This window comes from Neopelma chrysocephalum, unplaced genomic scaffold (assembly GCF_003984885.1).
Source record: "Neopelma chrysocephalum unplaced genomic scaffold, ASM398488v2 Primary Assembly neopelma1_88, whole genome shotgun sequence".
NCBI classification, from domain to species: Eukaryota; Metazoa; Chordata; class Aves; order Passeriformes; family Pipridae; genus Neopelma; species Neopelma chrysocephalum.
In genome coordinates this window covers 3,178,286-3,199,262 of record NW_020897750.1, presented here as the reverse complement: position 1 = coordinate 3,199,262, position 20,977 = coordinate 3,178,286, and the positions used below count along the sequence as shown (strand labels likewise).

Below are 20,977 nucleotides of genomic sequence, written 5' to 3'. Positions count from 1 at the left end.
TTATCAGTGTCCTTTATTAATGTTAATTTTTACATACTTGCTTAATAATAACAATATGCTTGCCATGAAATAAAGATCTGAAGTGTTTATTACAAAAAGAACTACACTGATGATTTAGCTACATTAACAAGTCTGGAAACAACCGAAAATACAGAGGACTGTTTTATATTGTGGTGACTTTTTTTATAACCAGAATAGCTAAGACTTTTCTTAAAACAGTATCTAAGTCCTGTGGAGACAGAAATACCACAAAGTGGCTGCAAGAGAGATTTTAGGATAATATATCATTAGCAATTGCTATTTCTGTGGTTGCATGAAACTGGAAACAAAGTCGAGTGGCTTTTTTATGTGTTTGGAATCAGAAGTCCCAAGGTCTCTTCTTATCCCACAAACATGCAGTTTCAAAGAATGTTTATCAGAATGAAAATAGCTGCGTAGGTATGTATATATGAGTTCTGAATGACACAGCTGAATGACCTGACAACTATTTCTGTCTCTAGGTATGTGTTTTGATACCACTGCTCACTTTCAATAAATGCACAAATAAGGTTTGGATTATTCTGCAATTTATTCAGTTCAGTGAAAGGTAAGCTGTTTCTCTCCTTTTTAAACAAATTCCCTCACTATCAAGGATGCTAATTCAGAAAACAATACGAATCTGACTGTAAAGTTAAGCATTTTAAATCTCATTAGCTTCAGTAAATCCCAGACAGGCGTTTTAAATGATTTGCTGAATAGGAGACAGACTTCTCAGCTACATTAGAATTAATATGCTTTTCAGTCTTAGCCTTTCTAAGCGGTTAATCCTGTGCAAAATCCACTTTCACTACTCTGATAGCTTTTGGTTGTTTGTTTGCTTGTTTATAAGAACTTCTGAGGTTATTTTTAATCCATTTGTGCATCTGAAAATATTGGATATCTGCTTGGCTATCACAGGTTTAACCTTACTGCTGAGGTTTGGTTGTGAGCCACAGCTAATGGAAAAAATGTAACTATTCTACAGTGTTTTGAAATTAAAGCTTAGTACCTCTGAAGATGTACCCAAGTGCAGAGGAGTATACACCTAGCTGTTGCATTCACATCTACTACTACTTTTTTCTGTTTATCTAATTTTTTCAAAACCAATTAAGACATATTTATGAAAGAGATGAAACTTGTTTGTTAGTCACAGAAATTCTGGCATAAATGCAGCTGTGGCCTCTGAGAAGAATATGAATATAGAACAACATGAGCATGTAGGTTCTTTATGACAGATATTTTTCTGTCTGTTTTATCCCTTCACTCTCAATCATGTAGCCTTTAAAACTCCTTGTCTACATGGTGTTAGAAGTTATAAAGAATAAACCCCTTAGGTTAAAGTCCAGCATGTTCGTTTTCCTGAATAAGCAGCAAAAAATTTTGTTATGTCCCAACTAAGACTGATAACTGTAGTAATGACAAGGTCTTTAAAATACTGATATTTCAATTGATACTGGTAGGATTCAAGGCTAACGCACTACAATGACTTTGCAAACTTCTCTAGATATTTCTGTCCGTGGACTTTGTACAGGCACAGATGGCTCCTCTTTAATTGTTGATAACAGTTGAGATGAACCTCTCTGTTTGCAGATTCACAAAACATTCCTTATGGCTGTGCAGCTATCTGGCTAGCAAACTTTCATTTGCTGGTTTTAATTCCTTATCTGTCTGTGACCTCCTGGAAGCCACCCAAAGACATCTTGAATTCCACAAGTTCCTGCAGTTCTGTGGCTCAGTGGCTGAAAATTGTTCTAGGCTCACAGAACTGCTTTAAAAAAATTGTCAGATTAAGTTATCTTGAAACTTTATATCATACATGCATAGATACAATCACTTTTGTTTTCAGTATAAAATGTTAACTGAAGTTCATCAAAGTTCAGTTAATTCTTTAGCTAGTTAAAATATGAAGAGGAAAATCGGTGAATATTTTCCAGTTTATTTTCTCTTGATTTTAATCTGCATTTAAAACTAATAGGTTTTAAGAAGGAGTTTTATGTTTTTAAATAAGCTGAAATAAAATTCTGCTAATATAAATGGAAATACTTCATACTGCTCTAGCTACAGTCTTGAGCTTGTGTGTTGGGATTTGAGACATTTAAACCATCATCTTCCCACAGATTTCGAAGTGACCCAGACAGCAATAAAACTGCCTATGGCTCTGAAAATCACACTCCATACTTGCCTGCTAAGTGTTGTTGGCCAGAATAGCTCTTCAGGGTAATTGTGCATATGTGCACTGTCATCCAAAATAAATCAATGATTTTGTGGAATAAAAATGTCACAGTAGGGAGTCATTCCAGGCTGACACCACCATTCCAGAATAGCTGCACTATTTGCTTTTGCCCTGCAGTCCTGCAGTGGTGTCCATGCTTTGTCCACGTTTTGTTGCCTTGCCTTATTAAAAGCCTCTACTTGCTTGTATGAGCTAGATTTTAAAAGGAAGAGAGGTATTAATGAAAACTTCTAATCACTTTATGCTAGCAACAAATATTAGCTCAAAGGCTAGGTCATTTTAAAAATGGTGACATTCCGGAAAGGTGCTTCTCTCTTAATCTCCACCATTGCACACAGTGACACTATTTTTTTCCTACCATGTATCAATTATGTATAGAATGGGGACCTTAAAGATTATCTAGTTCCAACCGTTCATCTTTGGACAGGGATGCCACCCACTAGACCAGGTTGCCCAGGCACCATCCAACCTGGCCTTGAACGCTTTCAGGGATGGGGCATCCACAACTTCTCTGGGCAACCTGTTCCAGTGCCTCACCACCCTCTCAGTAAAGAATTTCTTCCTACATCCTATCTAAATCTCTGCTCTTTTAGTTTAAAACCCTTGTCCTGTCACTAGCTGCCAGTGTAAAAAGTTGCTCTCCATCCTTTAAATAGGCCCCTTTTAGGTGCTGGAGGGCCACAATGAGGTCTCCCCAGAGCCTTCTCCCTGCTGAACAACCTCAGCTCTCTCAGTCTGTCTCCATAAGAGAGGTGCTCCAGCCCTCCGATCATCTTCATCACCTTCCTCGGGACTCACTCCAACAGGTCCATGTCCTTCTTATGTTGGAGGCCCCAGACTTGGACAGAACTTATGACACAAACTCTGGACAGTGATGCTACAACTAGAGGTTGACGAAGACCCAGGAAGTAATTTAGAACATAGTTAGAATACCTAAACATAAGAACTACTCACATGAAGACAGACGAATCCATGTAGCCTAACTTCCATTTTGGAGCAACAGTAGCCAATCAGAAATGCTTAGGATAAAGACAATAAGAATGAGCCAACAGACAGTAATATCTGCTTGTGAATTCTCTGAGCTAATGTGCCATTACACTAAAAACGGGGGTTAAATTCAGCTGACCCTTGCAGCATTCTATATTCTATATTCTATATTCTACCTATAGCATTCTAAATGGTTCACCAATGTTGCCCCATTCAGATGTTAAGTCAGGGTATGATGGGCCAGTACAAACAGAATCATCACATACTGGATTTGGAAATGAATTCAGAAAGCTGGTGTGCCAAGGCCAAAGGGAACCCAGTAAGATAAACCTGACTATTCAAGGTCAAAACCCAGGAAAACAATGACTATGTTATTTAGGCCAAGTGCTGGAATGAGATGGTCTGGTCTGGGGATGTATTCAGCTGGGAATTAGTTTTCCTGTCCGTTTGCATCTTCTTGTTGTTTGACATCGTGTCCAAGAATATGCAAAATCTGACTGAGTTTTGTTTTCCTCACAGTGGAGGCAAAGTTTCAGGACAATATCCACAAAGGAGGACCCTGTGGATTCCAAGATGTTTAACAATTTTATGCTTCTGCTTTTACCTGATACATACCTGACAGACACACATACAAAGATATTTTTTTGTCCTTTTTGCATTCCCTTTTTGCATAAAACTTATAGGAATCTAAGTTTTATGCCTTGAGACCTCTGTGCTTTATCAAATCTATCTGCAGTTGCCCCATGGATTCAAAGGATATTCAGGCTGGGGACAAAGATATGCACAGAGACACTGTGATCCATAATGATTTTGTTTCTATTAGGACAAAGGATATAGAGAAATTTTATTAGTTATTCTTAAGAAGTTCAATAACTCTTCAGTTCTCCAAAACCCTTAATGGTAAAGGAAAAATCTCTTACATATTAATGCAACGTTCCTATCCTTTACCTTCCCCAAGTGGGCCTTGTCACAAAACAATCACAGCTGACATGAGGAGAGTGGTTCAGCCTAAAACCAGAATTCCATCACTGTGGTAAAACAAAAGGCTCTCAAACTCAGACCGTGCCTTTAGCTTACTAACCACAAGGAGGAGAGAGATGTCTTATTGCTTAAGGGGGAGGTTCCAACATTCTAGCAAGTAGCTGCTCATCTGGAGCACCCTCACTCCGTGTGCATCCCATTGATTCCTCTGTTGTACTTAAATCACAAGAGTCCCAGTGGATCTTCAGTTAACAAAGAGGGTGTGAACATGCTGTGATTTGTATATAGGGGTGCTGGTAGTGCCTTTCCAGAAGGCAGGGCATCACCATCAGTGGCATGTTAACTGTATTTGAGAGAAAGAGCTGCTTAGCATGATCTTAAAGTGTAATTTGGGGAAGAAAAAATACAGTCCTGAACATATCTCTAGAAAGTTGTCAGTCCTAGTCTTTTGTTAGCCATATAGGTATCTTTTTCATGTATTATTGACTAGATTATATTGGTCTGCAAACTAGATGTGTTGCTGTGGAGGCTTTTTTGGTCTGACAGCAAAAATCATTATAACTAGCATCACAGCTATTATCTTTGCTAGTCGTGAGAGAGGGAGATAAAGTATCAGCTAGAAGTAAAGACTAGCATTTTGTAGATTCCCAAAGCCTGCCACTGCATATCCTCTCCATGGAAGATGAAAGATATTTTAAAATATTTCTGTTTTTTCTCCTTATGAAGAGTGCCTTGAAAATAAGACATGATTACAAGAAGTAAATCACTGAGGTGGAAGACTGGGCAGAGATTTTTCTGAGAGTTAAAAGGTTGTTTGTGGTTCTCTGTCACAAACCTAGATCTGGAAAGAAAAACATAGCTATATGCCACAGGATTTGCTGGGAAGGCAATCTATGATGCCATCAACCAGAGCATGAGGCTATGGCAAGCTCCCTAGGATCATCTCAGGAACACAAGATGCAGTTTGATGAGGTAGAGCAGACAGCACTGATAGTAACTACCTGGTTGACCTACATAATACAGGCCAAACATTCGAAGGACCAAAAATTTTATTATATGTGGTATTATAATATTACCGATTACAAGGTTTTCTTGTTCCAAATAGCATTACAGGATAGGAAAGCTGGATCTTCTCCTACTATGGAAAAATAATTAAGGTTTCAGAACCTGTTTTATGCAGCAGTGTTGACCAATTTTGTTGGTATTACACCTTTGGAAGATTTAGGATGAAAAAGAAAAGTGCTTCCTTCCGGCAACAGGGATAATACTTTTAATACTGAGCTTTTATTCTGAAATAATAAACAGGTATAAACAGATATATTAGGAACAGTTCATAATTTGTGCTGTGCAGGCTCCATTTTACAGACAGGTGTCTTTTTTTCTCTGTCTGTACAACTCTTCCCTGTAGGCACTCTGACCAGTTCCACATCGCTGCTCAAGCCCTTACAGGCTGCTCACAGCTGAAACTCAGCTGTAGTTTTTTTCTGAGCTGGTATATCTGCAGGCACTACATGTATATTGGCCACTATCTTGCTCTGTGGGTCCCTCTTGCCATCAGTCTTCTTGCTGTCACTCTATCTTTGCTTGTCTGACTGCTTCTACAAAAGATGCTCTTTAACTGTGGTGGCAGATAGTTGTTGGGAATTTGTTTGACAGCCAAACACCGAGATGCCAAAACAAAATAAGCATGTTTGCAAATTTAAGATCTCCATCCTAATCCCACGACAGTGTCATAGCAGCAGTGTAATACTGAAAGGTTGCTGAAAGCCCTAAACCTTTGTTACTGGCAATACTTCGTTGTCTCTTGAATTTCTTTAAAATCCTGCTCACGGTTTTCTGCCAGTCACTGTTGATGAAGGGTTTTTCTCCTTCGCAAGGCAATCCTGCCTGACTTCCTAGAGAAGATACACAGCAACATGGAGCTGAAGCTGCTCCATTCCTGGTGTGACTCAGAAGCAAGAGCACGAGTGATACTGTCGATGTTAAATCAAAACTACATGTAGAGGCAGCACTGAAGGGTTTTTGGGCCTGTTTCAAAACAGTTGTGGTCAAATGCCAGGGAAAGGGTATAGCAGAGAAATTAGCTTTCACATCCAAAGCAACAGCTGAAGATAGATACTGGTACATGCTGTGGAACTGGAAGTACTGAAGACAGAGGAATGCATTTATGTTGTGGACAATATCAACTATAAATCTTAATTGTCTGTGGCATTTAATAATCCAGAATTCAGCCCAACATGTAGGCAGCTTCTCTTCACCTTTCACTGCTGCTAGCTCAGGCCCTGACTTGTTTGGAGAATTGTCATTTGAAAATATTATGTATGCCAGCAATTATGCCAAACTGTTCTGTCAGTAGAGTGGATCAAGTAGTCAAAATGATGCACCATTTACAAAGTGCTTAGTTTCTCATTTGCTTACTACAGCATATGAATAAACATCAAGCCGTGGTCTACACTAAAGGAAAACTTTCCCACAAATTCTTAACACTTCTAACCCATATTTGGGAAAGAGATTTAAGAATCTTGGGTAGTGTGTAGTTTCAGCTCTGGAGACACATTGCGCTTGGAAAGTGTTTATCGTTGGGAGACCCTCCTTCGCTCTATTTGTTTCCATTTCAGGATACTAATGTCTCTCAGGCTTTGCTTAACAAAAGGGTTTCCTTTCAACAACACTGTGGGAAAAACACAACTCCATTTGAATATTGTCTGTATGACAGCTTCCTCAGGCTCTACAGCTGACAGCTATCCTGATTAAGAGTTACAGGTTCAAAAAAAATCTCACAGTAGGCAAGGCCCTGCTGACTTTAATAAAAGTTACTCACACGATGACTACAAAATCAACAGTTGTTTTTCCCGTATAAAGACTTGTTTGAGAAAAGGTCTTCAGGAAGACTTGTTTAAATACCGACCGAGTATTGGATTTTTTTCAAGAAACAGCTACTCAATTCACACTAGAACAAAGTCAGAATCGTTCATTCAAGGATTTCTTTTTTTTTTTTTCAATAGAACTTTAGGTAGATTAGCAATACAAAAGCATTCATAGCTCAAGGTCCTTTCTGCCTGTTGTAGCTTTTAAACAAACCCATTTCTGAGTTTTCCCTTTGGACCTTTTTCCCTAGACTGATTAGCCAATGTTTGTTGTCTGTAGTTTTGTAATTTCCACTTCTTGGGAGAAATGTAAATTAAGGAAACTTTATTATCTTGGAGCTTTGTATTTCCGTGAAAAAAAAAACAACAAAAGGTTTACTGTTAAGGCTATGTGTGAAAAGTCACCTTCTCATATGTAAAGAGCTCAGCCGTCTGTCTTTGTTTTGATGTGGGCGTGGATTAAGCGTTTAACAAAAAGTGTTGGTAAAGTTCACACTACTTAATGGTTTTGTGAAGTCTTGCTTAAATACAAACTTTCTGAAATAAAATGTAATTCAAGGCTTCTCAATAAACAAACATATTTTAATTCCTTCTTTAACTCATTGATACTCACCTGGGAGCCTTTGCTCAGTTTAAATAATGTCTACATCAAAAAGGATTCCTGTCTTTTATATGTGAAAGCTTGGGTGTTTTTCCCATCCCTGATGCTTGTTCTAATAAGAGACATTACCTCCTCCTGCAAACCTCGCTTTATTACATTGCAAAGTGTAGCAGAAATAGATGAAATTCAAGGGGTTATTATGGAGGGATTTCTGAATGATAGACCAAAAAGATCAGAACTTTTTTAGAGAGGCAGCCAAATACCTGACAGAGATATAAAACATTTAAAAAAAAAAGAGTAGAAAGAATGTAAATTAAACTCACCTGATTACTTCCTTGACACTCTCAGAATATAAGAACAAAGGTTTTACAGCTAAACTGAAGAGCAAAAATATAAATGTTTGCTTTTCACTGGGGAAAAATATTTTAATATTTTTAATTTCCCTTGTTCTATGTCTTTACTTCTGTGTTCCCTGTCCTTATTGCCTACTAGCTTTTGATGTCTATTGAAAGATCAGATTAATTTTAATATTAATCTTTTTGCAAGGAATTTTCAGAGACATCAGGTTTAATTTTACCAATCAATATAGCCTTCTAACTAAGTACTTCATTTTTCTTCCAGCTACTCCCTAACATTTGCACAGGGCCTAGGAGAAGGGGCAGCTCACACTGATCAACAGTGATCACTTTGGAAGCTGGTTGAGAAGCGTGGAGAGGCCATCACCAACCCCATCTCCTGAGAGGAGGTTTGCAGTGGGATTTAATATGAATATTTGGTTCTACCAGGCAGCTGCCCCTCTGGGAATGGCATATCAGACTGCACACCACAGTGTGAAGAGACACAACATCCAGCACTCCCCTTGGGTGCTAGAAGTCCTTCTCATACTGTCATATACATACTTCTTGCATAGTGCTCTGTTATTTTTGTGTGTAGTCTATGGGTTTTACACCAGGTAATGAGTGGCAGAAGAAGGAAAAAAGCAATTGGTTTTGCCCTTTCAGAAAACACTGAAGTAGCCAAAAAAATAAAAGCATTTTGTATCTAATTACTCTGGAGATACATCTAGCACAGGCATTGCAAATATAGTTCTACATGAATACTTCAGGGTGAACTACTGGGAACTGTACTGATGCCTGACAAGTTCTTTGCTCTGATCTGTTTTCATTGCACCAGTTTATAGCCTGGTGACCAGACTAAGGTTTGTGTTAACTGTATTTCTATTGCACTGAAAATTCTGTTTGTGTTAATTTTACCTTGAATTAGTACAGCAGCACACAGCATTTTCTTTGAAATATAAGGGATTAATAGTTTTACCAGGAAACTTCTGTGATTTAAAAACTCCCAGGAGAAAGGTTGGCTTTGGTTTCTTTCACAGATTAAAGTCACTTCCTACATCTGCACCGTTTTCTCATTCATACATAGGCAGGTCATCATGATTTGCAATTAGAATATATTTTTGGGACCCAGGAAGGTCTGATTTTCCAACACCAGCTCTGCAATTGATTTAATGAATAATTGTGGGCAAATCATTTGGTCTTTCTATTTCAGTTTCTGCATTTAAAAACAGGAATAGCATCTGATGAGGATGTGTGTGAGTTTTGATAAATTTAGGAAGGCAGGCACAAAGCTCCTCATGTTAAGAAATGATTAAAGTTTGTCTGATAGATATTACACGTAATATTATTATATACTGTGAACATTTTATATCAATAGACAGACTTGGAAATACATTTTGAACTATAACAGTAAGGAGTTGGTAATTTTGCTGTAGGTTTTGTCTTTAACATAAAGGAGAGCCAAGTTTGTCTTACACCTCTGATCTCAATGGGATGGATGTCTTGTAGAGTGGGACTAGTGACTCACAGAATAAGGGTTGTGAAGTGTTGCCCTATGAGGGTAACTTTCTGCAGGACACAGAAGAATTTTGTGATCTCTAGCAATGCTAATGGCAGTCATGGGGTGAAAAATATTGCACATAGGGCTGGAAAAATAGGGGCATATACTATTCATTTTGACTTACAAAGGGTTTTTTAAAGTTAATATCCACTATTTCTAACAAGACATATATCCACAGTTCTCTGCTTTAAAAGTAGATTTGTAGGGGAAATGGGAATAGTCTGTTCAGGTTTTTCATGTTCACCAGGCTAAGCCTATCTGCCTAATTGCATACCACAGCATCCAAACTGTAGAATTGTTTGAAAAAAAAAAACCAAAACAAACAACAAACTTCTCCTTGCAACTAGCTTATCCTGAGGCATTTAAAATGTATCTTGTAGAGCCTAGTAAAGTAAACACTTCAATCGTTTAGTAGTTATCGTGAGTAATTAACTGTTAGCAGTGTTCTCAGGAAAAGCTGACATTTTGTTAATGTTCTACAGGAGCTAATAAATATAACCAAGGGAGAAGTTTGTTGTGAGCATCACAAAGATAGCTGACACAGAAGAAATAGGGTATATTGTAATGTGGGAGAAAAGGAAGGAAGATTAATTACTGATACATTTCCTGGCATTCACCTTTATAGTCTCAAATCTTGTGGTAGCATCTCTCCTCTAAACTGAAGAAATACGGGGGTCTGATTCCCTTAAATTTAGTGAGTTTGTACCAAAGATGTGCTCAGTAGATAGTATTTATTGTTAAAAGGAGTATTTCTCTTGACTTTTCAGAAACAATTGTCTTTTCCAGGTGGGTGATTTCCATTTGACTTACCCAGCACAGAATTATTATTCTGCTACCTTAGTGAAAACCCTATAATATTCCCATTTCTTTTTTTTAATTCTGACTTGGGGCCATTTTAAAAGGACATTCTTCTGCTAAGAAAAGGGAAATGATTATGATAAAGTGATAACAAATCTCATAGACATCTTTTAAGTGCCAGGCCACTGTCTCGCTAAGGGCAACAATGCATATTCCCAGCCGGACATTGATCTTATGTGTATTTTAGTCTTGCACTTCTGTTGGGTGAGGGTATCACCTCCCCAGGGAGGTCTAACTAATATTTAAGGAAACTTTAAAGAGGGAGAGAAAGTAATATGCATGTTCTGGGAGAGGGGGAAAGAGAAGTGGGAAAAGAGAAGAGGGAAAGGCAGCTGACTGAAGAGTGTATCACAGTAGATAGCATAGTAAGTTGAAATTGGGATATAACATGGCTTACAGGAAAAGCCTTTGCTTTCAAGTGGCTGGAATCAGAGAAAATGGTGAGAAACATTAAATATGATGTTAAAACGGTAAACACAAAGCTCTGTTTTTACTCTGCCTGTGATGCTGGCAGATGCTCATGTTGGACAGGGTGGGAAGGAGTGACTCCCCAGACAAGGTTGCAGAAAGGCTGCGAATATTCTGTCCAACCTTGGTCTTTTCCCTCCTCATTTTCACTCTCTCATTCTCCAACTCCCTACTTACCACCTCCTACTCAAAATTTTCTTTTTCTGGCAGTTTTGCGAAGGGTTTCACATTTCTACCCCTCACCCTCAGGGTGGTTGGAAAAGAGATGAATGGGAAGAAGGGTTGCAGCTGGAGCTGGGCTGCCTTTAGCGCACACAAAAACCTGTAACCTCTTCCTCTGTGCTCTTCCCTCTCCTGGCCCAGGGTGAGCCAAGCTGCTGCCATGGTGCTGGAGGCCTGGTGGTGCTTCCTTTTGTGCCAGAGCACAGGCTCAGCAGTTTGGACACGGCAGCTGTGGATGGGAGCTATGAAGGGCAAGGCTGTAGGGCAAGAGCCAGTTGTCTCAGGAGGTGCCTTAGCAAGCAGAAGATGCTGGTATTAGGGAAATGAGGGGAAGACCCCCGGAGGCAGTGCTTTGATGAGGCTCTGAGGAGTGCAGAGAACCAGCTAGAGGTGCTAGGGGCCCCTGCTGTAACATGGGCAGCAGGATTTGAAGAGCTTTGCCTGGATGAAGCCTGCACACACTTTGTTATATATTTTTTCATGCAAAGACTTGGCGCAGGGAGAACAGAAAGTGTGCACTGTTTCATTTGAGGAACTGGAACACCTGGGTTTGGGCAGGCAAGAAAGTGGAGGTACAAATAAACAGGAATGGAGCAAAGAAGGATGACAAAAGCACTGAAAATGTGAACAATACTTTTAAAAGCAAATAGGAGTTGAAAAATTTCCCAAAGCTGAATTGGTTGTTACTTAAAGGTTGTATCAGCCTTGGACTTCCTTTTTCCTCTTGCTTCAGCAGCAGGCAAAGACTGTTTCAGAAAGCAAGGCTGGAGGTAAAGAAACCGCTGGTCTGTAGCTACCTTAACTGACAAGTGATGTGTGGACTCTGCCTTGTCAGTACCAGAAATTTAGACCATGTTAGAGTTCACTCGCCAACAAATAATAAAATAACCACCCTATTATTGAACTAAAGGCAGAACTAGTTTTGGGCAGGTGATATAAACAAAAGGGAGAACCTTAAATCTTAATGGGCTCTGCACAGTAGAAAGATAAGTATTACAAACTAACTCCACACTTCCATCACTCTCAAATGCATGTTCTGCCCCCACCTCTGAATTGTTTCTGATATATGTGGCATGCTGTTACGTTCTTTGTTCAGACCACTTTCCCAGTAAAAGACTAGACACCTCCTTTTTTTACCTGGATCCCTTTTCTCCTAGATTAGTGATTTGAACTGGCTCAGGAAACGGGTCTGACAAGATCTGAGGAGAGCAGCAGGTAAACGGAGTAGTCATACTGCTGGGAGAAGAGCGGGCAGTCTAGGTGAGCAGCAGTGGGGAGCTGTGAACTTCATTTCCGCATAGGTGCTGAATGTTTTAGGAAGGTTTAACAAAGCAAAGCTGTTCTGACAACAGTGGAGTCGACAGACGTGTTGATGGCTCTATTTTAAGACCCACTCCCAAAATGAACCCTCTTCACTTGGGTAATGAAAAGGCACTAGGTTGTGTTGCTGCTTTGCTTCCCCAGGCACCTAGATTTCGAGTTGCACTGAACTTCTTTCTTGGGAAACACAGAAATCAAGGTAACTCCAAATATCATTTAACTGTGGCACCAAAATGAGACATTGCTCACGATTAATTGAGCAGATCTGTGACTTTATCTCCTCCCTACTGCTGAAATAGTTAACGGTGTTGACATGCAAATTATCTTTACTGTTTGTTTAATACAGAGCAGAAATTGTCTCTCCCAAACAAGTACAGTCCACCCAAGGAACCATTACACAAATACCCCAGGACTTGCTCCCAGCTACTTGGTTGGTTAATTATGTGCCCCACCTCTTCCTTATCAGACCAGGAACCCTATTTCATCATCAGCAAAACTATCACAGACACAACATAGCCAGCAGCGTTCCTAAGATAACTGCAATCCCTTCACCTAACATGCACTGTCAAAACATTGTTGACCAACTCATTGGCAGAGTGCAGCAGCTGTCACGGTGGCTGTGGACAGACCAGTGCCACCTACCACTGTGCACATTTCACCAGGGCTGGAATATATGGATGTGGCAGAAGTGCCTTCTCCACAGCTCACACACTTCCCGGTCATACCCGTCAGCTCAGCGACCCTGGTAATCAAAAATAACAACAGTAATGGGAAAAAGACCTCTGACACTATTTGCAGCTTCTGTATCCATCCCACTCAGGTGAACAACTACCTGCCTTTGGGCTCCTCTGGTGCTCTGGAGCCAGTTGAACTGGTTTGGATCTGGCATGGTCTGCTCTGCCAAAGCCAATAATGCCTGGGGCACCCAGGACGGCCTGTTGTGCCTGTTGTTAGTGAAGAGGGTGCTTCACTCTTGCTCAGTAGCTCTTCTGTGCTGGATGATTTTTTTTAGAATGTCACTATAGATTTGGACACCACTGATTGTTTTGTGACTGTTTGGGTGAGCTTTGGGACTGTTTTCAACCTTGACTTGTTTAAAAATACAAAATGCTATCATAAATAACAAAGTGGATAGAGATTTTCTGTTTCGTAGACCTATCTGACATTATAGACTTTAACATAGAAATCAAATTACCTGTTTTCTGGCACAATGCAGGAAGAAGCTCAAGGATGGGAATGTGCCATGGAGGAAGAGAAAGGAATGGGGGGGATCTCTGTAAGCAAAATGTTTACAAATAACTGTTTAACTATGGCCTTAATCATATCAACATGTCATACTATCTATGTACCTTTGCTGTGAACCAGAGAAGGGAATTAAGTGCCTTTAGTTCTGTTTCTTTCCCTGACCACATTACAGCTTGCTTAGGTCCTTTATTCCCATTCCCAGCACAGTGGGTGCTGTAAGTGAAATGTGGACAGGTATAAACTATGTGTATGCAGGGGGAATTACGGTGTTCAGCTGCACAATAAGCCAGTATTACTGCTGAAACTACAGCCCGAGGCACTCCCTCCCCCCAAAAATAAAAGGGGCCAGCTGGAATATTTTTATTGTGCCTGAGTTTGGTTATCCACTTTGCAGCATAGCCTCACAAAGTGGCAAAGCTGAAGGAACAGGATGCAGCAGCTTGAGGTCAGGACAAACAGAAGAGGGATGCTGGGAGTTCCTGCAGCCTCAGTGTCTGCACAGGGAACCACAGCCTTGGGACCTCTGGCAAGCTGATGAAGTAATTTATGTGAAGGCTTGGACAGTAACTCAACACAAATGAAGTTGTAGGTGTAATAATGTTTTGAATCAAAACAAACTAGTTCAAAATTTAAATCAATAGCAAGTGCTTAAAGCTATAATTCAGGAGAGAACTACTACTGGCATAATGGTCCACAGTTTTGAAATGCAGATCAGTAAATTTCTCTGAAGGCCATTTGTTGGGCTTCCTGTGAAATTATATGTGGCTCCTGAGATAAGGCTTTAATGCAAAATGTATATCAGCATATTCTTAACTGTAGGTACATGAAGTCTTGTTTACCTGCATGGCTGAAATGGGACATAGGATGTTGTTTCACAACACTTTTAGCTGACTTAAGCCAGCACTGCTGCCCAAATCAGTGCAAGAGTGAAGTTAGAAGATCCAGTTGGGCCAAACTAACAGGTCATTGCTGCTGAAAGGGGGTGGTTCCTCTGTCCTCCTCCTCAACCTGCCTGCCTGCTGCTGGCCATGCACTCCATACACTTCTCTTGCCCTGGCTCTATATTCCTCTCATCCTTCAGGGAGCCATTCCAGCTCCGTGCAGTTAAAACATGACAACAGTGGTCCCATGGTTTAATGAACTGAGCTGGCTGACTGCAAGGACACTTGGACTTTAGGGATGTAGCAGCAAGAAGGACCTGGCTCCACAGCTGCAGACAGGTGTAGAGGAGAGGGGAAGGAGGGGTGGGACCGATGTTTTTGGCAGCAGCAAGCTATTAAATGGGTTTGGCTGCACCTTCTATCTGCAAGCAGAGCTAACCCTGCTGCAGTCCCACGTAGCTCTTGTTTTTGCTTCCCCACCACCTCCCTCCTTGTGCCAGCACCAGCATTTGCACAGCCAGCTGATGAACTGCGCCAGGCATCAAAGCCAAACTAACAAAACCATTGCTCAGCTTCAACCAAGATCAGCTTTACAGATGAGTGGCAAGGGGGCAGGGTATGGGAGTGGAGGGAAAAGACCGTGGGGTTTTATTCCAGCAGCAGAGCCTGCTTAAGGTGGTAGTGAAAGTACATCCCTGGAGGCCTGCTGCTGTGGTTAAGCCCTAGAAAATGAGACATACCAGGTTTCCACAGCATATTTGCATGAAGCTCAGAGGGTAAAGGCTGTGGATTCCTCTGTTTCACATTTTGTTCACTAACTTTTTCCAAAGGGTAACTTGACCCAGTTACCCATCTCAGGCAATCCCAGATTTCTCCTTTTATTAAAATCACCCTGTGATTTAGTAAGGAGTGTGCAAATGAATCACCTTGTCAAACAAGTGGAAAAAAATACACTGGCTTTCGCTTTTTGAAAAACATCTGACCTGTTTGTTTGCTAGATATTTGTTTTAGAACATAATAACTGTTATTACTGCTGAGACAAACACAATGCAATGCCAAAAGCTAAACTGGATTCACTGCCGATTTTGCATTTTTAAGTTCCAGTTACCCAGGCTGTCTGTTTTCAGTTCCAAATCATCACAAAACAACCAGATTTAACTTCTCAAGAAATGCTGGATTTACTTGAAAGAACTTTGTAGATATTAAGAGGTTGCTGGATGTGTTTTAGCGTTGGCTGTAATGGATGAAGTTTAAAAGCCTGAATTTTAGATTACACAAGACTGAGGAGCATAGAGCCAAAAATGGAAAAGCTGGACTGACGATGTGAATGTAGCCCACACATCAGCTGCAGAGCTGAACACACAGTCATACTTTGGCTTAAAAATAGCCTTGATAAGCTGCCCCCCAAAGTTGTCATTATGTGACTGAGGAGGCAGCAGAGGGTAAGAACAAGGTGGTGGGCTTGGAAGAGGAATGGGATAACAGCTGGGCCCCTGAAAGAAACATCTGTATGGCTGTAACCTGCAGGGATGTCCTCGTGGGCTGCAGTGAGAAAGAAGAAGTGGTGATGCAGAGGGTGTGAGCAGAAGCAGAGTTACACTAAGCCTGCCACCAAACACCATGTTCAGGGAAACCCCATACCAGCCGTGGCCTTATTGATACATATTTAGGATAACTTCTGTTCTGTTACGGAAAAAAACCATCACTTTGCCACATTACAACACCTTTCCTGCATTTCATGCACATTTATGTACATTTATAAAGCCCTTTATTATTTATTTTATGCCAGTCTTTAGCTGACTGTTATTGGCTAGGTATACTGTTTTGATGTGCAGTTATGCTTTTCTTTCATACCTATCCTTGCATGAGAAAATAAATTGAGATTCTGCCGCAATCCCTCCAGGACACTGAAATTTGCTTTCTATATACATTTATACAAAAGCAGCTTCAGTGTTCATGGGGAAGGAAGAAGGGTCAAGAAAAAGGATGAAGAAAATTAACTTTAAAATTTGAATTCACTTTAAGCTTGTAATTTTTTTTGTGTGTGTGTGCTGTAATTACAGTTCTGTGTTCCCTTGCTCTGAGTAATGTGCTCCATGAATTGAATGTGTGTTTTTTTCAAATTAACCCTTGGAATCACAGAGTAATTTAAAGATGTATTTTATGACAGTCAGAGATATAGATATACGAAATAACATGGAAGAACTTATTATAAGACAGTCAAAACTTGGGGCAAGCAAGCCCAAATCCAAAAGATTAATTCCATGAGCATTTCATTTAGTGTCAGCTTGAGCCAGGTTGACCATGTACACAGACTTTTAGCACACTATAAAATGCTTTTAGGAACAGAACATCTTTGGGACAAGTCCATCTTTGGGAAAAGCAAGAAGAGAAGAACTTTTTTCACTAAAGAAAGAAATACCAAGAGATAAGCCCATATTACTACATTGCTAATGATAATGATGAACATAATACCCTGCATGGTATTAGAGCTATTTAAAAAGTATATCCTTTAGAGCAGCAGCTCTTTTTTCAGTCATCTAAGGGCTTGCTGCTGCAGCCCTTCTTTTGCTCTAGTGCTGACATTTGTCTGAGCTGCTCTGTTATGCTATTCCAGCAGAAAGTAAATTCAATCATTTTCTGCCACATAAGGAATATCTGTATTACTCTTAACATCTGTTACCACTACTTTTGCTTAGCTTGTTTCTACAGTTCCCTTCTCTGTTCCCTTTCCTGCATGAAAACATTATTTGGGCAAGGGGAAATGGTTTTAAACTAAAAGAAAAGATATTTAGATTAGATGTTAGGAAGGACTTCTTTACTCAGAAAGTAGTGAGGCACTTGCACAGGTTGCCCAGAGCAGCTGTGGATGCTCCATCCCTGGAAGCATTCAAGGCCCCCATGTTGGATGTGGCTTTAAGCAACCTGGTCTAGTGGATGGCATCCCTCCCTATGGCAGGAGAGTTGGAATTGGATCATCTTTAAGGTCCCTTCCGACCCAAGCCTTTCTATGACTCTGTGATTTCTGTGATTCTATTATTCCATTACTGTAAGGTACAAGTTATGTTGGTGGCTCTCCAAAGGAAATCACACAGAATTTCTTCATCTTGCCTGATGACTATAAACTAAAGTTGACTATTTTTTTTGTTTATGTCTGTGCATGCATATGTATTTGTTTGATATTGGTTACATATTTATGGCTTTGTGTTCTTAAATCTCTTAGTACATTCAAATTGCATCAATTTGCACTGCCCATTTGAAATTGCACTTTTTTTTTGTTTTTAACCTAAAATGTAGTATGGTACTACTACAAAGATAAAAAAGAATGCAATTTTTTTAATGAATTAAAAGTTCCACTGTTCAAAATGAGGGCAAAAGTTATTGCATTTTTATTTGGTTGAGCTTTTTTATTAAAGCTCAGAACATAATTTAATAACGACTCCCATATTTTACAAGCATGGGGCAATAACATACAAATACCTCACTGACACCTGAAAATTTAGAAACGTATTATTCAAGACTGTTATACTTTAGGGATTTTAGTACTTTGTGTCATGCCTGCTGCTGAAATAAAGGCATGTTACACCTATGCAATTTCATCACCTTGTCATTTAGACTGGACCATAACATAACCTGAGATGATGCAGGCAGGGAAAATACAACATACCAGTCATTTCACTAACTCACATGCAACACGCTGAAAAATGTTGTTACTCCTTGTGAATAACCCTGTCATACCTACTTCTACTAAGGCTTCACAGTTTAGTCTTTGGAAGTCTCTGGTGACGTTGAAAATGATGAAGAATGATGAAAATACTGTATGAGCTAAACTGTGAATCTCTCTGTCCTCTCTCAATCTGTTCCCACTGTTGCTTTCCCTCACACATGGTGTTGTAAGGCAATTAATATAAATTGAGATTATTCATTTTGCTCATCCCAGAAGTATGAGGTTTCATGTATGTATGCCAAACTTATTGTCTCATATACTGTAGTTCTCTTTATCCATGTTTGGAAGTTTCAGAGAGCTCATCAGAGGAAAACAGATATAGTTTTTCCCCTGTACAATGGAGCAGACACAATGTTAGTCCAATATTATACCTGTGTCCCATTGTAATATCTTTGTTAGTTTAAAGACTCCAAGTCCCTCTGGGAGTGTCACAAATCCATATAATGTCCCTTTGTGCTAGATTTTTGTATTTCTATCTCTGATTTAGTAGACAGATGTGAAAAAGCATATGATGCCAGATAAATCCCTAGTAACCACACAGCTGCAGATGTTGAAGAGAGCAAGTTGTTCTGGCTAAGGTCAATACTAATTTATGCTCAAAACTTTCCTTCCAGACACACCATTGTTTGATGGTACAATATATCTCACTGTTATTTTGCACTGATCCCTCCCACATTGATCAAACTGTTTCCCCATCTGTGGCCTCTTCTAGCGCACAGTTGCTTTTCCTGGGCAAGAGGAGTAGTCTTGATTCACAGACAAAAGAAGAGTAGGTTAAAAAAGTTTCAAGACAGCAGAATTTCAAGGCTTTATGATATCTCATATCTATGAGAGTCTGCAAAGACTGTTTCTTCTCTACCTTCATCTGTTCATGCTCTTCTGAGCAGAACAATCAACAGAAAAAAGTTCTGGTTTTCTTTTGTCAGTGGCCAAATTCTGAATGTTCATGTCTCTTTTTCTCTTCCCTTTGATCTGTCTAAACCTCTTACCAAATTCCCATTCTGCTATGACCCCAGGTTTGGCAGAACCACAAGCTGAACTCTGTATAATATAAACAGATAGTACAAAATAAAAGAGCTGCTTCATAGCCAATTGGCATTAGCTAGTGGTCATTCACAATAGGGTAACATGGTTGCCTAATGCTTTAAAATTCGAGGTGGGCTGGATAACTATGCAGTTTTAAAAGCTATTTTTAAACTACAAACTGACCTCATTTACCTTGGACAATTGCCCTTCCCATAAAGGAGAATGCTAGTTTTAATTTTTTTAAGTATATTCTAAAAGATTCTAGGTTAGTGAAGGTCATTCAAAAGTCTTAAAGTCTCTTCTGGCATCGTTCTGAGTTTAGCAGGAGTCTTTCCACTTTTGTCAAACATCATTGGGTGTTGAAAAAGAACAGGCAGACTGCCTTCACCTGCACAAAATATGTTGTTTAGCTGTACCTACAAAAGATTGCCCCACATACACAATTGTCCAACATCAAATCAATCTGTCAGATTAGGACAGTATCCCAAGAAATGATCTTATTGAATTTGGGAGCAGAGCAAGAGGAATTCATTTGGAAAGGAACTGAATTGCAAAAGAAATGTCATAAACTATTGAAGCAGGCTAAGAATGGTACCAGCACCACAGTTCTCCTTGGTATTATTACATAGAAATTAATTATGCCTTGAGAAAAACACCTGTCTCTGTAACACACGTCCTAACTCTTCCCTCACATGGCACAGAAATACCATAAAATGGTTTTAAACTAAAAGAGGGTAGGTCCAGACTAGATATGAGGAAGACATTTTTTTATGATGAGGGTGGTAAAACACTGGAACGGATTGCCCTTTGGAGAGATGGAAAATGTCCCATCCCTGGAAACATTCAAAGTCAGGTTGGGCAGGGCCCTGAGCAACCTGTTCTAGCTGAAGATGTCCCTCATCATTGGGGGATTGGAGTAGATGACCTTAAAAATCCCTTCCAACCCAAACCATTCTATGATTCTATGACTTCTGTCACGACACACAGTATTGTGGTGTTCACGCCTGGTTTTTGGAAATAGCCACTTTATTTCTGCTACTTACCAATTTTGGCTGCAGGTTTTCCTCCATATGCACAAAGGTTCAGTGTTTGCACTTAAGATATAGCAAGAGGATTTTTTTCTTCCTTGTAGCCACTTGTATTGGAAATTAAAAGAAAAAGTCAGAGGAAAAACATATGGTCTCAGGAAAAAAAAAAGCTTGTTTTTGCAAAATTCAGATCTGAGAGAAAAATATGAGGAGACTGTTATTTTTTATAATTCAGCGAGTCTGGTTGTCTTGGTTTGGATCATCAGTACATACTACACAATACCAAAGTATTTACTTTTTTTGCAATGAAAAATTTTACCCCTGAGAAAGCCCTAAGATACCTTAAAAAAGAGAGCATAATTCTAAAATTGAGATATCCATCAATCCTAAAGGATCTGATCTCTATAAAAGTCACTGGAACAATTCCCATCGATTTCCACTGATTTTGATTCAGGTCTTAAGAAACTTTAGTTAGCTTAACTCTTAAACCTTCCCTTGATAGAAAGCTGTCATGTTGTGTTGAGCAAATAGTAAATAAAAGTTGCTAAAGTAAAAATGCCTTGAATTACAATTGTGTTATTGGCTTCCCAGCATTCTAGACCAGGGGCCTGGCCAGAGC

At 39.6% G+C, this 20,977-nt stretch overlaps 1 long non-coding RNA gene across 1 annotated transcript in view; it reads left to right on the top strand.

The window, feature by feature from the left end:
- LOC113972068 overlaps positions 1-20,977 on the top strand; it is a 60,980-nt gene that overhangs the window by 28,782 nt on the left and 11,221 nt on the right. Inside the window, exons 6-7 of the long non-coding RNA XR_003535756.1 lie at positions 501-586; positions 8,309-8,432. This is a non-coding gene — a long non-coding RNA (uncharacterized LOC113972068). The remainder of the gene's footprint in view (positions 1-500; positions 587-8,308; positions 8,433-20,977) is intronic.